The sequence below is a fragment of the Hyla sarda genome, unplaced genomic scaffold, assembly GCF_029499605.1.
Source record: "Hyla sarda isolate aHylSar1 unplaced genomic scaffold, aHylSar1.hap1 scaffold_1388, whole genome shotgun sequence".
Lineage (NCBI taxonomy): Eukaryota > Metazoa > Chordata > Amphibia > Anura > Hylidae > Hyla > Hyla sarda.
In genome coordinates, this window is record NW_026608017.1 from 75,257 (window position 1) to 94,480 (window position 19,224).

Sequence of the window (19,224 nt, forward strand, 5' to 3'; positions counted from 1 at the left end):
GAACATTCAGCACCCACCCGCTATCAAGGCAGCTGCCTATCATGTCATGCCCTACCTGCACAGGTGTGCTGGCTACTCAAATGATCCAATTAAGGAGGCCATTTAGTCAGCAGCAGCAGAAGTCCTGTGCCTGGACGCTCCAACAGCGGCCAGACACAAGCAGAAGCAGAAGCAGCAGAAGCAGCAGCAGCACCACCTTTTGTTTTTTGGCTGCAGCAGCAGCAAGGCCCACAGGGCTGGCTAGCTGGCTAGCCAGCAAGCAGGTAGCAATGAAAGTAGGAATCTTTCTTTTTAACCCTGTAAGGGGGTGGTGCACTGTACCTGAAGATACTGCCATATCGGGTCAATGCATAGGGCGACGGAAGCAAGCTTCGAAATCGGCCCCCGTTCTCAAAAATCCATTTAATATATGGTCCCCAGATAGGGGACGTATCAGATATTAAACTGATAAGAACAGATTTTTTTTTTTTTTTTTTAACTTGACTACCCTTACGGGGCCAACTTTATTAAAAATTAAATAATGTTAACAAAGTTGTGCAAATATGCCAATAAATACAGTTACATATAAATAACATATTTACAACATATTAAAACATAAAATGGGCACTTGGTGGCTTTACAAGATAGAATTCCATTCTTTTAAAAACCATTTTCTAGATAAAAGTGGAAATCTCTTCTTGTCTAAAAGATAGTACTGGTACATTTCATAAAAACAGATAGATAAAATGTCCTTCACAGATAAAACCTCATGCTTGAACAATAAAATATTCCTGGCCTTCCACAGAGCTGCCTTCACACAGTTTATGATCTTCCATGCAATAGTCTCTTTAGTCCGTGTTGGGCATTCCAGGCAACCATAAAAAACCACTGCAATATTTAAGTCTTTTAGTCCAGTTATCCTTTTTGCCAGAGGGAGTATCTTTGTCCATATTTTCTGCGAGTAAAAACAAGTCCATATTAGATGGTGCACGGTCTCCTCTTGTCGGCATCCCTCCCTCGGGCAGGTTGCAGAGTTGGATAATCCTCTTCGGTGCTGGAATGCCCGGCATGGAAGACACTCGTGTGCGCAGCTCCAGGCCAGGTCCTTCTGTGAATTAAAAAGATAATTAATACTCAACATCTTCCAAATCTGTATACACTTCTGTTCGTTAAAATTTTTGATGGGAGTCACGGTACTGGTTTCTTTTATTTCCTTTAGTAGTTTTTTGCTATTGCACAGATCCTGAACACTTTTACCTTTAAAATTATATAAGTTTAAAATTTTTCCTAAAATCATGTATTGAGGGGGTAAATTCAAAGAATAAGGGCAACTTAAAACTGTAGAAAACCAGCCGTTCCTCCGCATAAAATAACCAGTATTAAAACGAACAAAATAAGACCAGTAGCTATCTTTAAAAACAGTAGTAAAACACATGCTAAAAAACTTTATTAAAAGGAAAGCTTTAAAATCTGGAAAATCCTTACCGCCCCTGGAGTTCGGTTTTATCACAATTTGTCTCTTTAATTTTTCGCTCTTAGAACTCCAAAAGAAAGTAAAACAAGCTTTTGTTATTTTCTTTAGAACCATTTCGGGGGGTGGGAAAACCAGACTTAAATACAATAAAATAGGTAAAAGCACCATTTTTGTAACTAAAACCTTCCCTTCCATTGTAAGTTCTCGCATGTTCCACATACATATTTTCTTATTTATTTTTTGAGCCACCAAGTCCCAGCTATTAAAACCATTATTAGACTCGTCAAAGGAGACACCTAAAATCTGCACCGACTCAGACACAGGGACGGGCACATCATACAAAGGCATTCCGCCTATGTTTAAAATGTTACTTTTGTTAAAATTGACTTTAAAACCGGAGGCACAATTAAAATATTGAATCTGTTTTAGCGTCTTCTGAAGCGATGGGGTGTCCCTGCAAAACACCGCAACATCGTCCATGTACCCCACTACCTTCGCCTCTAGTCCCCCTCCTCCTGGCAGGGGGACTCCATGGATCTGCTTATCCTTTCGTATTGTACATAAAAGAGGCTCTATTGCGCAAATGAAGAGTAGTGGGGACAAGGGACACCCCTGCTTCACTCCGGAATTTAAAATCACGCCCTGTGTCTTAAAACCATTTACTAAAATTTTACTAGTACAGTTATCATAAAAAGCTCTAAGAGACAATAAAAAGCCATCAGGTATACCCATTTTCTCTAAAACCTTAAAAAGATAAAAATGTGACACCCTGTCGAAAGCTTTTTCAAAATCTATGGATAAAACCGCCAGCTTTCCTTTTCTTAATTTGGTGTCGCTAATTACATCCTTTAAAAGGTTTAGGTTCTCCCATAAACTCCTCCCAGTCACCCCACAGACTTGGTTTGTATGAATTATTTTATGGATTACGTTCTTTAAGCGGTTAGCACACAGTTTCGCCATTATTTTATAGTCGCAGTTCAGAAGGGTGATTGGTCTCCAGTTTTTGAGTTCCGACCGGTCTCCCTTTTTGAATAGCAGGGAGACATCACCCTTCTTCCATGAGCCTGGGAGGATTTTAGACTTAAAGACTTCCGTAAAAAGGGAGAACAAATCTTCTTTTAAAATACCATAAAAAGTAACATAAAATTCAATGGGTATACCATCCGGCCCAGGCACTTTACCTGTTTTAAAACTCTTGACGGTCTCTAAAATCTCCTGCTCTGAAATATTCTGCAATAAAAAAGACTGTGAGACAGGATCTAAAAAATTGGTGATCTCCTTTAACGAGTCATTCATAAAACATTCATCAATGTGTTTTACATTAAAAAGATCCGCATAAAACTCTTGCACCTTTTTTAAAATACCCTGTACATCATTCACTCCTTCAATGTTTTCTATTAACCTTCTATTTTCATGTATTTTCTTAAAAAAATACCTGGAGCAGGTCTCGTTTTCCTCAAGATGCTGTATTCGAGACCTAAAGATAATTTCTTTTCCTTTCTGCTCCAGGCACTTAGTTATTTCTTTTTTAAGATCATGTACCTCCTTCTCCACCTCCATCCCATGTGCTCTGAATTTGTACAGGGTTTGCAGACGAGTATTTAGGATATTATAAAATTCACGTTTTTCTTTAGCTTTCCTAACCCCAACACGGATAAAAAATTCTTTTATTTTTAGTTTCATTTTTTCCCACCAGATACTGGTGGGAGTGTTGGGGTCTTTTACTCGTCTGCATTCCTTGTAAAAGGTGATAAAATCTGATAAAACCTGCGGATCTTCTAAAAGGGACACGTTTAACTTCCAGGCATTCCTACCAGTTCTCCTTTTAAAATCACTTTTAACTTTAAAATACAATAATTTATGGTCAGAAAAAACATTGGTAAAAAGATCACAGTTAAAAGGCAGTACTTGATAAGAACAAAAAATAAAATCTATCCTGGAGCTACAGCTTGCATTGCTCCAGGTAACACCGTCTTCCTCTGGTACGTTAAAATTACATTTTTTAAAAACATCAGTGAGATTAAAATCTAAAATCAAGTTTTTTAACATAAAAGACGTCTTATCATAGTTCCTACTCACTGCGTTCGAAAAACGGCGTTCTCCCCTTAAAATACAATTAAAATCACCTGATAAAACAAGAGGACTAGAATTGTTAATAAAAAGGGATAAAATCTCCAACATTTTTATTCTTTCATTCTTATCAGGAGAACCATAAAAATTTAAAAACTGCCATTTAATACCATTAATAAAAGCGCTGACCAATAAAATTCTGCCTGGTAAAATTTCGTTAAAACTCTCAATTAAAACGTTCCCTTTAAAAAGTATGGCGACCCCTGCTGATCTGGACTCATTTGATCCAGACCAGACTGATGGACCGTGCACCCAATCATCTTCATATTCTTTATAATTTAATCTGTGCGGGATGCCACATTCCTGCAGGAAAAGGACGGAAGCAGCAAAAACCGACAAGTAATTAAATAGGGCAACCCTTCTTACTCTGGCGCTCACACTTCTCACGTTCAAGGACAGACCGGACAACTCAGCCATGGGAATGTACAAGAAAACGTCTTACACCTCTGATTCCCCCTCCGAAGCCTCATACCCCCCAAAATCTGACTCAACTGTACGCATAGAGGAAGCAGGAGAGGAGGCACCATCACTCAGCCGACCCCCCTCCTCCATCATGATTGAGGCATAGTTGTTCTCGGGCATCCTGGCAATCAGGGCTCCAGACTCATTGGGTTCTTCCACCTCTTGCCCCTCCATAGGGGTCGGGTGTTCACTTAGTTCCGTCTCTGGTACCTCAGAGACGGTCACCCCTGAAACCTCCTCCTGGCAGGGAGGAGGGGGGGTATCCCCTATGGGGACCTGTGGAGGAACGTCACTTGGGTTCCCTGCATCCGCAGGTACTTCCATCGGCTCCCCCTGGACCGCCTCCGAATAGAGTCTTCTGGAGCCCCTCCGCCTTTTAACCTTCACCTCTCCACCCGGATCATCGCTCTCAGGGGGACCCTGAGCCAGAGGTTGCTGAGGAGCGGATTCGGCCGCCGTCCGCTCCTCTCTTAACCCAGCATGCTCCTGGGGGCCAGTTTTTTCACCACTTGCACGTTTTTTGGCCATCCTCTGCTCTTTAGGGTCCCCTCCTTTTGCCTGAGGGGGGTCTTTCTCCTTCTCCATCTCACCGCTTACCTCTTGTGGGGGGGTAATCACTGGCTCTGCTTGCCTCGGCTGGTGTCCCGGTTGCTGTCCTTGCTGCCTCCAGGGTTGCCACTGCTGCTCCGTCCTATGTCTGTGGGGACAAGAGGAGAAAAGGTGACCGAATTGTTGACAGAAATTGCACCTCCCTCCTCTTGTGCATTTCTCTGTCTCGTGCTGTGTGCTACCACATTTTTTGCATGTACTTTCACAGTTTTCTTTTGTGTGTCCATATCTGTGACACTTCCTGCAGTAGCTTGGCATCCCCGCATAAAAGAGGTCGCCACACATATTATTTATTTTAAAACGAGCTGGTGGTAGTTGTATTCCCCCTGGCAATCTGTCATCTTTTTTGCATGTAACCTGAAATCTCCACTTAGATGTCCAGATGCCACAGCTGTTCATGATTTTTCCTCTGCACTCAACCTTACTAAAATAGACTTGTAAAAACAACTCAACATCGTGTAGGTTGGCGAAAGGGGAATACATCTTTACTACCACCAGCTTAATATCGTCTAGAACGTGCTCAATAATCCGGACACCCTGAAGCTTTTTGTCTTTACTCGCAGCAGCTCTGGTAACAAAATCTCTGTGGATGCCATTTTGTGTGAACGTCACATCAAAAATTTTACGCTTCGGGTAGTCCTGGATTGCCAATATCTCGCCCTTCTGTATTCCGAAAACTCCTCCGAGCACGTCCTCTACTACGAATTTCAAATCGTCCGCCCTTTTGGTATCATCCGTGAGAATGACTCTCACGGTGTTTTTGATCCTTGCGTATGCCGGCACAGAACCTGGATCCGGATCATCATCCATGGTTCTAACCTCTCTCCACCCGAAGGTCTTGAGAGGCGATCGCTACTCGTTACCCTGGGACTAGGCCCTCTCCCCAATAGCAACAAGTGGGTGAAGCCCAGGCAATAAACCTGGGCGATCCCACAAGGCCGAGGAGAGGGGTACCCGAGTACCTTCTGACCAGATCTCCTGTATTACTACACTTGATCTTAGCCAAAAGGCCGAGAAGCGATAACCGTGAAAGGGGCGGGCCCAACAAGGTGCCCTTCATGGGCACTATCACTGCTTGCTGTCAGGGAGGCTGCCAGACAATTTTCCATGCACACTCTGGGCTGGGGGGCAGTCAACCACCAGTACACACAGCAGAACCTAAACCCATACCATTATTGCTAAGCAGCAAGACAGGGGCCCATTGCACTCCCACGGGGCCTTTTTAAATGCAATCCATAACCCGGATTTGCCAGGAACCCTTCTTACTCCTCCTACTTGCATGTGACACTGGGCTTAGGATCTGCATAGGAAACACACACACAAGCACACACCTACCTTTGTTGCCTGCAGATGCCTCCTTGGCTGTCCCCAAACGGTATCAAACCAACACCCACGGGAAGCTGTAAGCATAGAGGACATGCCTGCACCCCATTGGACTTACCTGTGTGGGTTAAACCCGGGTTATTTGACAACCTATGGCGGTGATGGTTCTGCTCAGGCAGAGCAGTGCTGATGCTCCTCATAAAGCTGTCGCTGCTGTGAAGGTTCTAGGTGACATCACAAATCCCTATGGTTACATACACAACAAAGCTGGGTTGTTGTTGTTTACACTCTGCAAGGCCTGTGGAAGTGAGTGACATCATAGCACTGTAGTTCTGAGGGTTCTAGATGGATGCAACAATCTCCTGTTGCTTCTATGAAGGCCATAATAGACGACATCACCAAACAGCTCCATAGTCACATACACATCAAAGGAGAGATGTTGTTTACACCTAGTGATGTCAGTGGTATTGAGTGACATCACAGCACAGTGCTAAGGCTCCTGGGCCTGGACACAGCAGCGGCTGCAATATCTCAACGGAGAATACGTTTATATATATGTGTGTGTGTGCGCGTATATATATATATATATATATATATATATATATATATATATATATATTTCTCCGCCGAAATCACTTTTAAACCCATTTCCACCTTTTTTTCCCTTCTCTTCCTCTTACTTTTTTTTCACGTTTTTTTACGTTTTTCTCCTTTTCGCCTCTTTTCTGGGCGTATTATTCTTCTTTTTCTTCTTTTTTTTCGTCTAATGCATACCCCATCAGTGCAGCAATGCTTATTCAATACCGCCAGCAGATGGAGACACTGGGGGATAATTTTCTAAGGATTTATACTGATTTTTCCTGTCTGAATTTGTCGCACAGAAAGCTGCAGGCCAAATATGTGTGACATTTCTGCGACTTTAGCTTCTAGAGCATTTTTACAACATTATACATAGGTGCTGAATACATAAAAAGCGACTGTTCAGCGACAGACAAGTCGCATCGGCTGAAAGTAGGCCAGAATGTCAGTCCATGTTGGAGCAGGTTTAGATACAGTCTAAAGTATAGATCTCAAAGTCTGTGCACAGAATTTAGCAAGGGCCTCGCACCTTCTGATGCATCAGGTAGGTGCACAATAGCATAGCCTAACCCTCTGTACTTTGGTCTATATTGATGCGGGACATAGACAGCCAGCTGATGACCAATCCATTAGTGCAATGGATGGCTGGAAGCATTTGTCTTTGCCTTTGCAATACCACAGAAGCAATGCATGGTCAATGTACAGCAATGACACACCTGTGTGAACAGCCAGGAGACCACCCCCCCCCCATGTTATGTTACAGAGTTACATAGTTAGTACGGTCGAAAAAAGACATATGTCCATCAAGTTCAACCAGGGAATTAAGGGGTAGGGGTGTGGCGCGATATTGGGGAAGGGATGAGATTTTATATTTCTTCATAAGCATTAATCTTATTTTGTCAATTAGGAACATTCAGCACCCACCCGCTATCAAGGCAGCTGCCTATCATGTCATGCCCTACCTGCACAGGTGTGCTGGCTACTCAAATGATCCAATTAAGGAGGCCGTTTAGTCAGCAGCAGCAGAAGTCCTGTGCCTGGACGCTCCAACAGCGGCCAGACACAAGCAGAAGCAGAAGCAGCAGAAGCAGCAGCAGCACCACCTTTTGTTTTTTGGCTGCAGCAGCAGCAAGGCCCACAGGGCTGGCTAGCTGGCTAGCCAGCAAGCAGGTAGCAATGAAAGTAGGAATCTTTCTTTTTAACCCTGTAAGGGGTGGTGCACTGTACCCGAAGATACTGCCATATCGGGTCAATGCATAGGGCGACGGAAGCAAGCTTCGAAATCGGCCCCCGTTCTCAAAAATCCATTTAATATATGGTCCCCAGATAGGGGACGTATCAGATATTAAACTGATAAGAACAGATACTACACTTGATCTTAGCCAAAAGGCCGAGAAGCGATAACCGTGAAAGGGGCGGGCCCAACAAGGTGCCCTTCATGGGCACTATCACTGCTTGCTGTCAGGGAGGCTGCCAGACAATTTTCCATGCACACTCTGGGCTGGGGGGCAGTCAACCACCAGTACACACAGCAGAACCTAAACCCATACCATTATTGCTAAGCAGCAAGACAGGGGCCCATTGCACTCCCACGGGGCCTTTTTAAATGCAATCCATAACCCGGATTTGCCAGGAACCCTTCTTACTCCTCCTACTTGCATGTGACACTGGGCTTAGGATCTGCATAGGAAACACACACACAAGCACACACCTACCTTTGTTGCCTGCAGATGCCTCCTTGGCTGTCCCCAAACGGTATCAAACCAACACCCACGGGAAGCTGTAAGCATAGAGGACATGCCTGCACCCCATTGGACTTACCTGTGTGGGTTAAACCCGGGTTATTTGACAACCTATGGCGGTGATGGTTCTGCTCAGGCAGAGCAGTGCTGATGCTCCTCATAAAGCTGTCGCTGCTGTGAAGGTTCTAGGTGACATCACAAATCCCTATGGTTACATACACAACAAAGCTGGGTTGTTGTTGTTTACACTCTGCAAGGCCTGTGGAAGTGAGTGACATCATAGCACTGTAGTTCTGAGGGTTCTAGATGGATGCAACAATCTCCTGTTGCTTCTATGAAGGCCATAATAGACGACATCACCAAACAGCTCCATAGTCACATACACAGCAAAGGAGAGATGTTGTTTACACCTAGTGATGTCAGTGGTATTGAGTGACATCACAGCACAGTGCTAAGGCTCCTGGGCCTGGACACAGCAGCGGCTGCAATATCTCAACGGAGAATACGTTTATATATATGTGTGTGTGTGCGCGTATATATATATATATATATATATATATATATATATATATATATTTCTCCGCCGAAATCACTTTTAAACCCATTTCCACCTTTTTTTCCCTTCTCTTCCTCTTACTTTTTTTTCAAGTTTTTTTACGTTTTTCTCCTTTTCGCCTCTTTTCTGGGCGTATTATTCTTCTTTTTCTTCTTTTTTTTCGTCTAATGCATACCCCATCAGTGCAGCAATGCTTATTCAATACCGCCAGCAGATGGAGACACTGGGGGATAATTTTCTAAGGATTTATACTGATTTTTCCTGTCTGAATTTGTCGCACAGAAAGTTGCAGGCCAAATATGTGTGACATTTCTGCGACTTTAGCTTCTAGAGCATTTTTACAACATTATACATAGGTGCTGAATACATAAAAAGCGACTGTTCAGCGACAGACAAGTCGCATCGGCTGAAAGTAGGCCAGAATGTCAGTCCATGTTGGAGCAGGTTTAGATACAGTCTAAAGTATAGATCTCAAAGTCTGTGCACAGAATTTAGCAAGGGCCTCGCACCTTCTGATGCATCAGGTAGGTGCACAATAGCATAGCCTAACCCTCTGTACTTTGGTCTATATTGATGCGGGACATAGACAGCCAGCTGATGACCAATCCATTAGTGCAATGGATGGCTGGAAGCATTTGTCTTTGCCTTTGCAATACCACAGAAGCAATGCATGGTCAATGTACAGCAATGACACACCTGTGTGAACAGCCAGGAGACCCCCCCCCCCATGTTATGTTACATAGTTACATAGTTAGTACGGTCGAAAAAAGACATATGTCCATCAAGTTCAACCAGGGAATTAAGGGGTAGGGGTGTGGCGCGATATTGGGGAAGGGATGAGATTTTATATTTCTTCATAAGCATTAATCTTATTTTGTCAATTAGGAACATTCAGCACCCACCCGCTATCAAGGCAGCTGCCTATCATGTCATGCCCTACCTGCACAGGTGTGCTGGCTACTCAAATGATCCAATTAAGGAGGCCATTTAGTCAGCAGCAGCAGAAGTCCTGTGCCTGGACGCTCCAACAGCGGCCAGACACAAGCAGAAGCAGAAGCAGCAGAAGCAGCAGCAGCACCACCTTTTGTTTTTTGGCTGCAGCAGCAGCAAGGCCCACAGGGCTGGCTAGCTGGCTAGCCAGCAAGCAGGTAGCAATGAAAGTAGGAATCTTTCTTTTTAACCCTGTAAGGGGGTGGTGCACTGTACCCGAAGATACTGCCATATCGGGTCAATGCATAGGGCGACGGAAGCAAGCTTCAAAATCGGCCCCCGTTCTCAAAAATCCATTTAATATATGGTCCCCAGATAGGGGACGTATCAGATATTAAACTGATAAGAACAGATACTACACTTGATCTTAGCCAAAAGGCCGAGAAGCGATAACCGTGAAAGGGGCGGGCCCAACAAGGTGCCCTTCATGGGCACTATCACTGCTTGCTGTCAGGGAGGCTGCCAGACAATTTTCCATGCACACTCTGGGCTGGGGGGCAGTCAACCACCAGTACACACAGCAGAACCTAAACCCATACCATTATTGCTAAGCAGCAAGACAGGGGCCCATTGCACTCCCACGGGTCCTTTTTAAATGCAGTCCATAACCCGGATTTGCCAGGAACCCTTCTTACTCCTCCTACTTGCATGTGACACTGGGCTTAGGATCTGCATAGGAAACACACACACAAGCACACACCTACCTTTGTTGCCTGCAGATGCCTCCTTGGCTGTCCCCAAACGGTATCAAACCAACACCCACGGGAAGCTGTAAGCATAGAGGACATGCCTGCACCCCATTGGACTTACCTGTGTGGGTTAAACCCGGGTTATTTGACAACCTATGGCGGTGATGGTTCTGCTCAGGCAGAGCAGTGCTGATGCTCCTCATAAAGCTGTCGCTGCTGTGAAGGTTCTAGGTGACATCACAAATCCCTATGGTTACATACACAACAAAGCTGGGTTGTTGTTGTTTACACTCTGCAAGGCCTGTGGAAGTGAGTGACATCATAGCACTGTAGTTCTGAGGGTTCTAGATGGATGCAACAATCTCCTGTTGCTTCTATGAAGGCCATAATAGACGACATCACCAAACAGCTCCATAGTCACATACACAGCAAAGGAGAGATGTTGTTTACACCTAGTGATGTCAGTGGTATTGAGTGACATCACAGCACAGTGCTAAGGCTCCTGGGCCTGGACACAGCAGCGGCTGCAATATCTCAACGGAGAATACGTTTATATATATGTGTGTGTGTGCGCGTATATATATATATATATATATATATATATATATATATATATATTTCTCCGCCGAAATCACTTTTAAACCCATTTCCACCTTTTTTTCCCTTCTCTTCCTCTTACTTTTTTTTCACGTTTTTTTACGTTTTTCTCCTTTTCGCCTCTTTTCTGGGCGTATTATTCTTCTTTTTCTTCTTTTTTTTCGTCTAATGCATACCCCATCAGTGCAGCAATGCTTATTCAATACCGCCAGCAGATGGAGACACTGGGGGATAATTTTCTAAGGATTTATACTGATTTTTCCTGTCTGAATTTGTCGCACAGAAAGTTGCAGGCCAAATATGTGTGACATTTCTGCGACTTTAGCTTCTAGAGCATTTTTACAACATTATACATAGGTGCTGAATACATAAAAAGGGACTGTTCAGCGACAGACAAGTCGCATCGGCTGAAAGTAGGCCAGAATGTCAGTCCATGTTGGAGCAGGTTTAGATACAGTCTAAAGTATAGATCTCAAAGTCTGTGCACAGAATTTAGCAAGGGCCTCGCACCTTCTGATGCATCAGGTAGGTGCACAATAGCATAGCCTAACCCTCTGTACTTTGGTCTATATTGATGCGGGACATAGACAGCCAGCTGATGACCAATCCATTAGTGCAATGGATGGCTGGAAGCATTTGTCTTTGCCTTTGCAATACCACAGAAGCAATGCATGGTCAATGTACAGCAATGACACACCTGTGTGAACAGCCAGGAGACCCCCCCCCCCCCCCCATGTTATGTTACATAGTTACATAGTTAGTACGGTCGAAAAAAGACATATGTCCATCAAGTTCAACCAGGGAATTAAGGGGTAGGGGTGTGGCGCGATATTGGGGAAGGGATGAGATTTTATATTTCTTCATAAGCATTAATCTTATTTTGTCAATTAGGAACATTCAGCACCCACCCGCTATCAAGGCAGCTGCCTATCATGTCATGCCCTACCTGCACAGGTGTGCTGGCTACTCAAATGATCCAATTAAGGAGGCCGTTTAGTCAGCAGCAGCAGAAGTCCTGTGCCTGGACGCTCCAACAGCGGCCAGACACAAGCAGAAGCAGAAGCAGCAGAAGCACCACCTTTTGTTCTTTGGCTGCAGCAGCAGCAAGGCCCACAGGGCTGGCTAGCTGGCTAGCCAGCAAGCAGGTAGCAATGAAAGTAGGAATCTTTCTTTTTAACCCTGTAAGGGGGTGGTGCACTGTACCCGAAGATACTGCCATATCGGGTCAATGCATAGGGCGACGGAAGCAAGCTTCGAAATCGGCCCCCGTTCTCAAAAATCCATTTAATATATGGTCCCCAGATAGGGGACGTATCAGATATTAAACTGATAAGAACAGATACTACACTTGATCTTAGCCAAAAGGCCGAGAAGCGATAACCGTGAAAGGGGCGGGCCCAACAAGGTGCCCTTCATGGGCACTATCACTGCTTGCTGTCAGGGAGGCTGCCAGACAATTTTCCATGCACACTCTGGGCTGGGGGGCAGTCAACCACCAGTACACACAGCAGAACCTAAACCCATACCATTATTGCTAAGCAGCAAGACAGGGGCCCATTGCACTCCCACGGGGCCTTTTTAAATGCAATCCATAACCCGGATTTGCCAGGAACCCTTCTTACTCCTCCTACTTGCATGTGACACTGGGCTTAGGATCTGCATAGGAAACACACACACAAGCACACACCTACCTTTGTTGCCTGCAGATGCCTCCTTGGCTGTCCCCAAACGGTATCAAACCAACACCCACGGGAAGCTGTAAGCATAGAGGACATGCCTGCACCCCATTGGACTTACCTGTGTGGGTTAAACCCGGGTTATTTGACAACCTATGGCGGTGATGGTTCTGCTCAGGCAGAGCAGTGCTGATGCTCCTCATAAAGCTGTCGCTGCTGTGAAGGTTCTAGGTGACATCACAAATCCCTATGGTTACATACACAACAAAGCTGGGTTGTTGTTGTTTACACTCTGCAAGGCCTGTGGAAGTGAGTGACATCATAGCACTGTAGTTCTGAGGGTTCTAGATGGATGCAACAATCTCCTGTTGCTTCTATGAAGGCCATAATAGACGACATCACCAAACAGCTCCATAGTCACATACACAGCAAAGGAGAGATGTTGTTTACACCTAGTGATGTCAGTGGTATTGAGTGACATCACAGCACAGTGCTAAGGCTCCTGGGCCTGGACACAGCAGCGGCTGCAATATCTCAACGGAGAATACGTTTATATATATGTGTGTGTGTGCGCGTATATATATATATATATATATATATATATATATATATATTTCTCCGCCGAAATCACTTTTAAACCCATTTCCACCTTTTTTTCCCTTCTCTTCCTCTTACTTTTTTTTCACGTTTTTTTACGTTTTTCTCCTTTTCGCCTCTTTTCTGGGCGTATTATTCTTCTTTTTCTTCTTTTTTTTTCGTCTAATGCATACCCCATCAGTGCAGCAATGCTTATTCAATACCGCCAGCAGATGGAGACACTGGGGGATAATTTTCTAAGGATTTATACTGATTTTTCCTGTCTGAATTTGTCGCACAGAAAGTTGCAGGCCAAATATGTGTGACATTTCTGCGACTTTAGCTTCTAGAGCATTTTTACAACATTATACATAGGTGCTGAATACATAAAAAGCGACTGTTCAGCGACAGACAAGTCGCATCGGCTGAAAGTAGGCCAGAATGTCAGTCCATGTTGGAGCAGGTTTAGATACAGTCTAAAGTATAGATCTCAAAGTCTGTGCACAGAATTTAGCAAGGGCCTCGCACCTTCTGATGCATCAGGTAGGTGCACAATAGCATAGCCTAACCCTCTGTACTTTGGTCTATATTGATGCGGGACATAGACAGCCAGCTGATGACCAATCCATTAGTGCAATGGATGGCTGGAAGCATTTGTCTTTGCCTTTGCAATACCACAGAAGCAATGCATGGTCAATGTACAGCAATGACACACCTGTGTGAACAGCCAGGAGACCCCCCCCCCCTCCCCCCCCCATGTTATGTTACATAGTTACATAGTTAGTACGGTCGAAAAAAGACATATGTCCATCAAGTTCAACCAGGGAATTAAGGGGTAGGGGTGTGGCGCGATATTGGGGAAGGGATGAGATTTTATATTTCTTCATAAGCATTAATCTTATTTTGTCAATTAGGAACATTCAGCACCCACCCGCTATCAAGGCAGCTGCCTATCATGTCATGCCCTACCTGCACAGGTGTGCTGGCTACTCAAATGATCCAATTAAGGAGGCCATTTAGTCAGCAGCAGCAGAAGTCCTGTGCCTGGACGCTCCAACAGCGGCCAGACACAAGCAGAAGCAGAAGCAGCAGAAGCAGCAGCAGCACCACCTTTTGTTTTTTGGCTGCAGCAGCAGCAAGGCCCACAGGGCTGGCTAGCTGGCTAGCCAGCAAGCAGGTAGCAATGAAAGTAGGAATCTTTCTTTTTAACCCTGTAAGGGGGTGGTGCACTGTACCCGAAGATACTGCCATATCGGGTCAATGCATAGGGCGACGGAAGCAAGCTTCGAAATCGGCCCCCGTTCTCAAAAATCCATTTAATATATGGTCCCCAGATAGGGGACGTATCAGATATTAAACTGATAAGAACAGATACTACACTTGATCTTAGCCAAAAGGCCGAGAAGCGATAACCGTGAAAGGGGCGGGCCCAACAAGGTGCCCTTCATGGGCACTATCACTGCTTGCTGTCAGGGAGGCTGCCAGACAATTTTCCATGCACACTCTGGGCTGGGGGGCAGTCAACCACCAGTACACACAGCAGAACCTAAACCCATACCATTATTGCTAAGCAGCAAGACAGGGGCCCATTGCACTCCCACGGGGCCTTTTTAAATGCAATCCATAACCCGGATTTGCCAGGAACCCTTCTTACTCCTCCTACTTGCATGTGACACTGGGCTTAGGATCTGCATAGGAAACACACACACAAGCACACACCTACCTTTGTTGCCTGCAGATGCCTCCTTGGCTGTCCCCAAACGGTATCAAACCAACACCCACGGGAAGCTGTAAGCATAGAGGACATGCCTGCACCCCATTGGACTTACCTGTGTGGGTTAAACCCGGGTTATTTGACAACCTATGGCGGTGATGGTTCTGCTCAGGCAGAGCAGTGCTGATGCTCCTCATAAAGCTGTCGCTGCTGTGAAGGTTCTAGGTGACATCACAAATCCCTATGGTTACATACACAACAAAGCTGGGTTGTTGTTGTTTACACTCTGCAAGGCCTGTGGAAGTGAGTGACATCATAGCACTGTAGTTCTGAGGGTTCTAGATGGATGCAACAATCTCCTGTTGCTTCTATGAAGGCCATAATAGACGACATCACCAAACAGCTCCATAGTCACATACACAGCAAAGGAGAGATGTTGTTTACACCTAGTGATGTCAGTGGTATTGAGTGACATCACAGCACAGTGCTAAGGCTCCTGGGCCTGGACACAGCAGCGGCTGCAATATCTCAACGGAGAATACGTTTATATATATGTGTGTGTGTGCGCGTATATATATATATATATATATATATATATATATATATATATATATTTCTCCGCCGAAATCACTTTTAAACCCATTTCCACCTTTTTTTCCCTTCTCTTCCTCTTACTTTTTTTTCAAGTTTTTTTACGTTTTTCTCCTTTTCGCCTCTTTTCTGGGCGTATTATTCTTCTTTTTCTTCTTTTTTTTCGTCTAATGCATACCCCATCAGTGCAGCAATGCTTATTCAATACCGCCAGCAGATGGAGACACTGGGGGATAATTTTCTAAGGATTTATACTGATTTTTCCTGTCTGAATTTGTCGCACAGAAAGTTGCAGGCCAAATATGTGTGACATTTCTGCGACTTTAGCTTCTAGAGCATTTTTACAACATTATACATAGGTGCTGAATACATAAAAAGCGACTGTTCAGCGACAGACAAGTCGCATCGGCTGAAAGTAGGCCAGAATGTCAGTCCATGTTGGAGCAGGTTTAGATACAGTCTAAAGTATAGATCTCAAAGTCTGTGCACAGAATTTAGCAAGGGCCTCGCACCTTCTGATGCATCAGGTAGGTGCACAATAGCATAGCCTAACCCTCTGTACTTTGGTCTATATTGATGCGGGACATAGACAGCCAGCTGATGACCAATCCATTAGTGCAATGGATGGCTGGAAGCATTTGTCTTTGCCTTTGCAATACCACAGAAGCAATGCATGGTCAATGTACAGCAATGACACACCTGTGTGAACAGCCAGGAGACCCCCCCCCCCCCCCCATGTTATGTTACATAGTTACATAGTTAGTACAGTCGAAAAAAGACATATGTCCATCAAGTTCAACCAGGGAATTAAGGGGTAGGGGTGTGGCGCGATATTGGGGAAGGGATGAGATTTTATATTTCTTCATAAGCATTAATCTTATTTTGTCAATTAGGAACATTCAGCACCCACCCGCTATCAAGGCAGCTGCCTATCATGTCATGCCCTACCTGCACAGGTGTGCTGGCTACTCAAATGATCCAATTAAGGAGGCCATTTAGTCAGCAGCAGCAGAAGTCCTGTGCCTGGACGCTCCAACAGCGGCCAGACACAAGCAGAAGCAGAAGCAGCAGAAGCAGCAGCAGCACCACCTTTTGTTTTTTGGCTGCAGCAGCAGCAAGGCCCACAGGGCTGGCTAGCTGGCTAGCCAGCAAGCAGGTAGCAATGAAAGTAGGAATCTTTCTTTTTAACCCTGTAAGGGGGTGGTGCACTGTACCCGAAGATACTGCCATATCGGGTCAATGCATAGGGCGACGGAAGCAAGCTTCGAAATCGGCCCCCGTTCTCAAAAATCCATTTAATATATGGTCCCCAGATAGGGGACGTATCAGATATTAAACTGATAAGAACAGATACTACACTTGATCTTAGCCAAAAGGCCGAGAAGCGATAACCGTGAAAGGGGCGGGCCCAACAAGGTGCCCTTCATGGGCACTATCACTGCTTGCTGTCAGGGAGGCTGCCAGACAATTTTCCATGCACACTCTGGGCTGGGGGGCAGTCAACCACCAGTACACACAGCAGAACCTAAACCCATACCATTATTGCTAAGCAGCAAGACAGGGGCCCATTGCACTCCCACGGGGCCTTTTTAAATGCAATCCATAACCCGGATTTGCCAGGAACCCTTCTTACTCCTCCTACTTGCATGTGACACTGGGCTTAGGATCTGCATAGGAAACACACACACAAGCACACACCTACCTTTGTTGCCTGCAGATGCCTCCTTGGCTGTCCCCAAACGGTATCAAACCAACACCCACGGGAAGCTGTAAGCATAGAGGACATGCCTGCACCCCATTGGACTTACCTGTGTGGGTTAAACCCGGGTTATTTGACAACCTATGGCGGTGATGGTTCTGCTCAGGCAGAGCAGTGCTGATGCTCCTCATAAAGCTGTCGCTGCTGTGAAGGTTCTAGGTGACATCACAAATCCCTATGGTTACATACACAACAAAGCTGGGTTGTTGTTGTTTACACTCTGCAAGGCCTGTGGAAGTGAGTGACATCATAGCACTGTAGTTCTGAGGGTTCTAGATGGATGCAACAATCTCCTGTTGCTTCTATGAAGGCCATAATAGACAACATCACCAAACAGCTCCATAGTCACATACACAGCAAAGGAGAGATGTTGTTTACACCTAGTGATGTCAGTGGTATTGAGTGACATCACAGCACAGTGCTAAGGCTCCTGGGCCTGGACACAGCAGCGGCTGCAATATCTCAACGGAGAATACGTTTATATATATGTGTGTGTGTGCGCGTATATATATATATATATATATATATATATATATTTCTCCGCCAAAATCACTTTTAAACCCATTTCCACCTTTTTTTCCCTTCTCTTCCTCTTACTTTTTTTTCAAGTTTTTTTACGTTTTTCTCCTTTTCGCCTCTTTTCTGGGCGTATTATTCTTCTTTTTCTTCTTTTTTTTCGTCTAATGCATACCCCATCAGTGCAGCAATGCTTATTCAATACCGCCAGCAGATGGAGACACTGGGGGATAATTTTCTAAGGATTTATACTGATTTTTCCTGTCTGAATTTGTCGCACAGAAAGTTGCAGGCCAAATATGTGTGACATTTCTGCGACTTTAGCTTCTAGAGCATTTTTACAACATTATACATAGGTGCTGAATACATAAAAAGCGACTGTTCAGCGACAGACAAGTCGCATCGGCTGAAAGTAGGCCAGAATGTCAGTCCATGTTGGAGCAGGTTTAGATACAGTCTAAAGTATAGATCTCAAAGTCTGTGCACAGAATTTAGCAAGGGCCTCGCACCTTCTGATGCATCAGGTAGGTGCACAATAGCATAGCCTAACCCTCTGTACTTTGGTCTATATTGATGCGGGACATAGACAGCCAGCTGATGACCAATCCATTAGTGCAATGGATGGCTGGAAGCATTTGTCTTTGCCTTTGCAATACCACAGAAGCAATGCATGGTCAATGTACAGCAATGACACACCTGTGTGAACAGCCAGGAGACCCCCCCCCCCCCCCCCATGTTATGTTACATAGTTACATAGTTAGTACGGTCGAAAAAAGACATATGTCCATCAAGTTCAACCAGGGAATTAAGGGGTAGGGGTGTGGCGCGATATTGGGGAAGCGATGAGATTTTATATTTCTTCATAAGCATTAATCTTATTTTGTCAATTAGGAACATTCAGCACCCACCCGCTATCAAGGCAGCTGCCTATCATGTCATGCCCTACCTGCACAGGTGTGCTGGCTACTCAAATGATCCAATTAAGGAGGCCATTTAGTCAGCAGCAGCAGAAGTCCTGTGCCTGGACGCTCCAACAGCGGTCAGACACAAGCAGAAGCAGAAGCAGCAGAAGCAGCAGCAGCACCACCTTTTGTTTTTTGGCTGCAGCAGCAGCAAGGCCCACAGGGCTGGCTAGCTGGCTAGCCAGCAAGCAAGCAGGTAGCAATGAAAGTAGGAATCTTTCTTTTTAACCCTGTAAGGGGGTGGTGCACTGTACCCGAAGATACTGTCATATCGGGTCAATGCATAGGGCGACGGAAGCA

At 45.0% G+C, this 19,224-nt stretch overlaps 5 non-coding genes and 2 pseudogenes across 5 annotated transcripts; all 7 read right to left on the reverse strand.

Moving 5' to 3' along the window:
* Nucleotides 1–305: 305 nt before the first annotated feature.
* Nucleotides 306–517, reverse strand: LOC130306711 (U2 spliceosomal RNA; annotated as a pseudogene).
* Nucleotides 518–5,543: 5,026 nt separating this feature from the next.
* LOC130306716 (U2 spliceosomal RNA) lies at nucleotides 5,544–5,676 on the reverse strand (annotated as a pseudogene).
* A 2,091-nt stretch (nucleotides 5,677–7,767) lies between these two features.
* LOC130306699 (U2 spliceosomal RNA) lies at nucleotides 7,768–7,958 on the reverse strand. Its single transcript, XR_008856025.1, has one exon. It is a non-coding gene; the product is annotated as a U2 spliceosomal RNA (small nuclear RNA).
* A 2,086-nt stretch (nucleotides 7,959–10,044) lies between these two features.
* Nucleotides 10,045–10,235, reverse strand: LOC130306684 (U2 spliceosomal RNA). Its single transcript, XR_008856009.1, has one exon. It is a non-coding gene; the product is annotated as a U2 spliceosomal RNA (small nuclear RNA).
* Nucleotides 10,236–12,317: 2,082 nt separating this feature from the next.
* LOC130306700 (U2 spliceosomal RNA) lies at nucleotides 12,318–12,508 on the reverse strand. Its single transcript, XR_008856026.1, has one exon. It is a non-coding gene; the product is annotated as a U2 spliceosomal RNA (small nuclear RNA).
* A 2,093-nt stretch (nucleotides 12,509–14,601) lies between these two features.
* Nucleotides 14,602–14,792, reverse strand: LOC130306701 (U2 spliceosomal RNA). Its single transcript, XR_008856027.1, has one exon. It is a non-coding gene; the product is annotated as a U2 spliceosomal RNA (small nuclear RNA).
* Nucleotides 14,793–16,885: 2,093 nt separating this feature from the next.
* On the reverse strand, nucleotides 16,886–17,076 carry LOC130306702 (U2 spliceosomal RNA). The gene has a single exon (XR_008856028.1). It is a non-coding gene; the product is annotated as a U2 spliceosomal RNA (small nuclear RNA).
* Nucleotides 17,077–19,224: the final 2,148 nt, after the last annotated feature.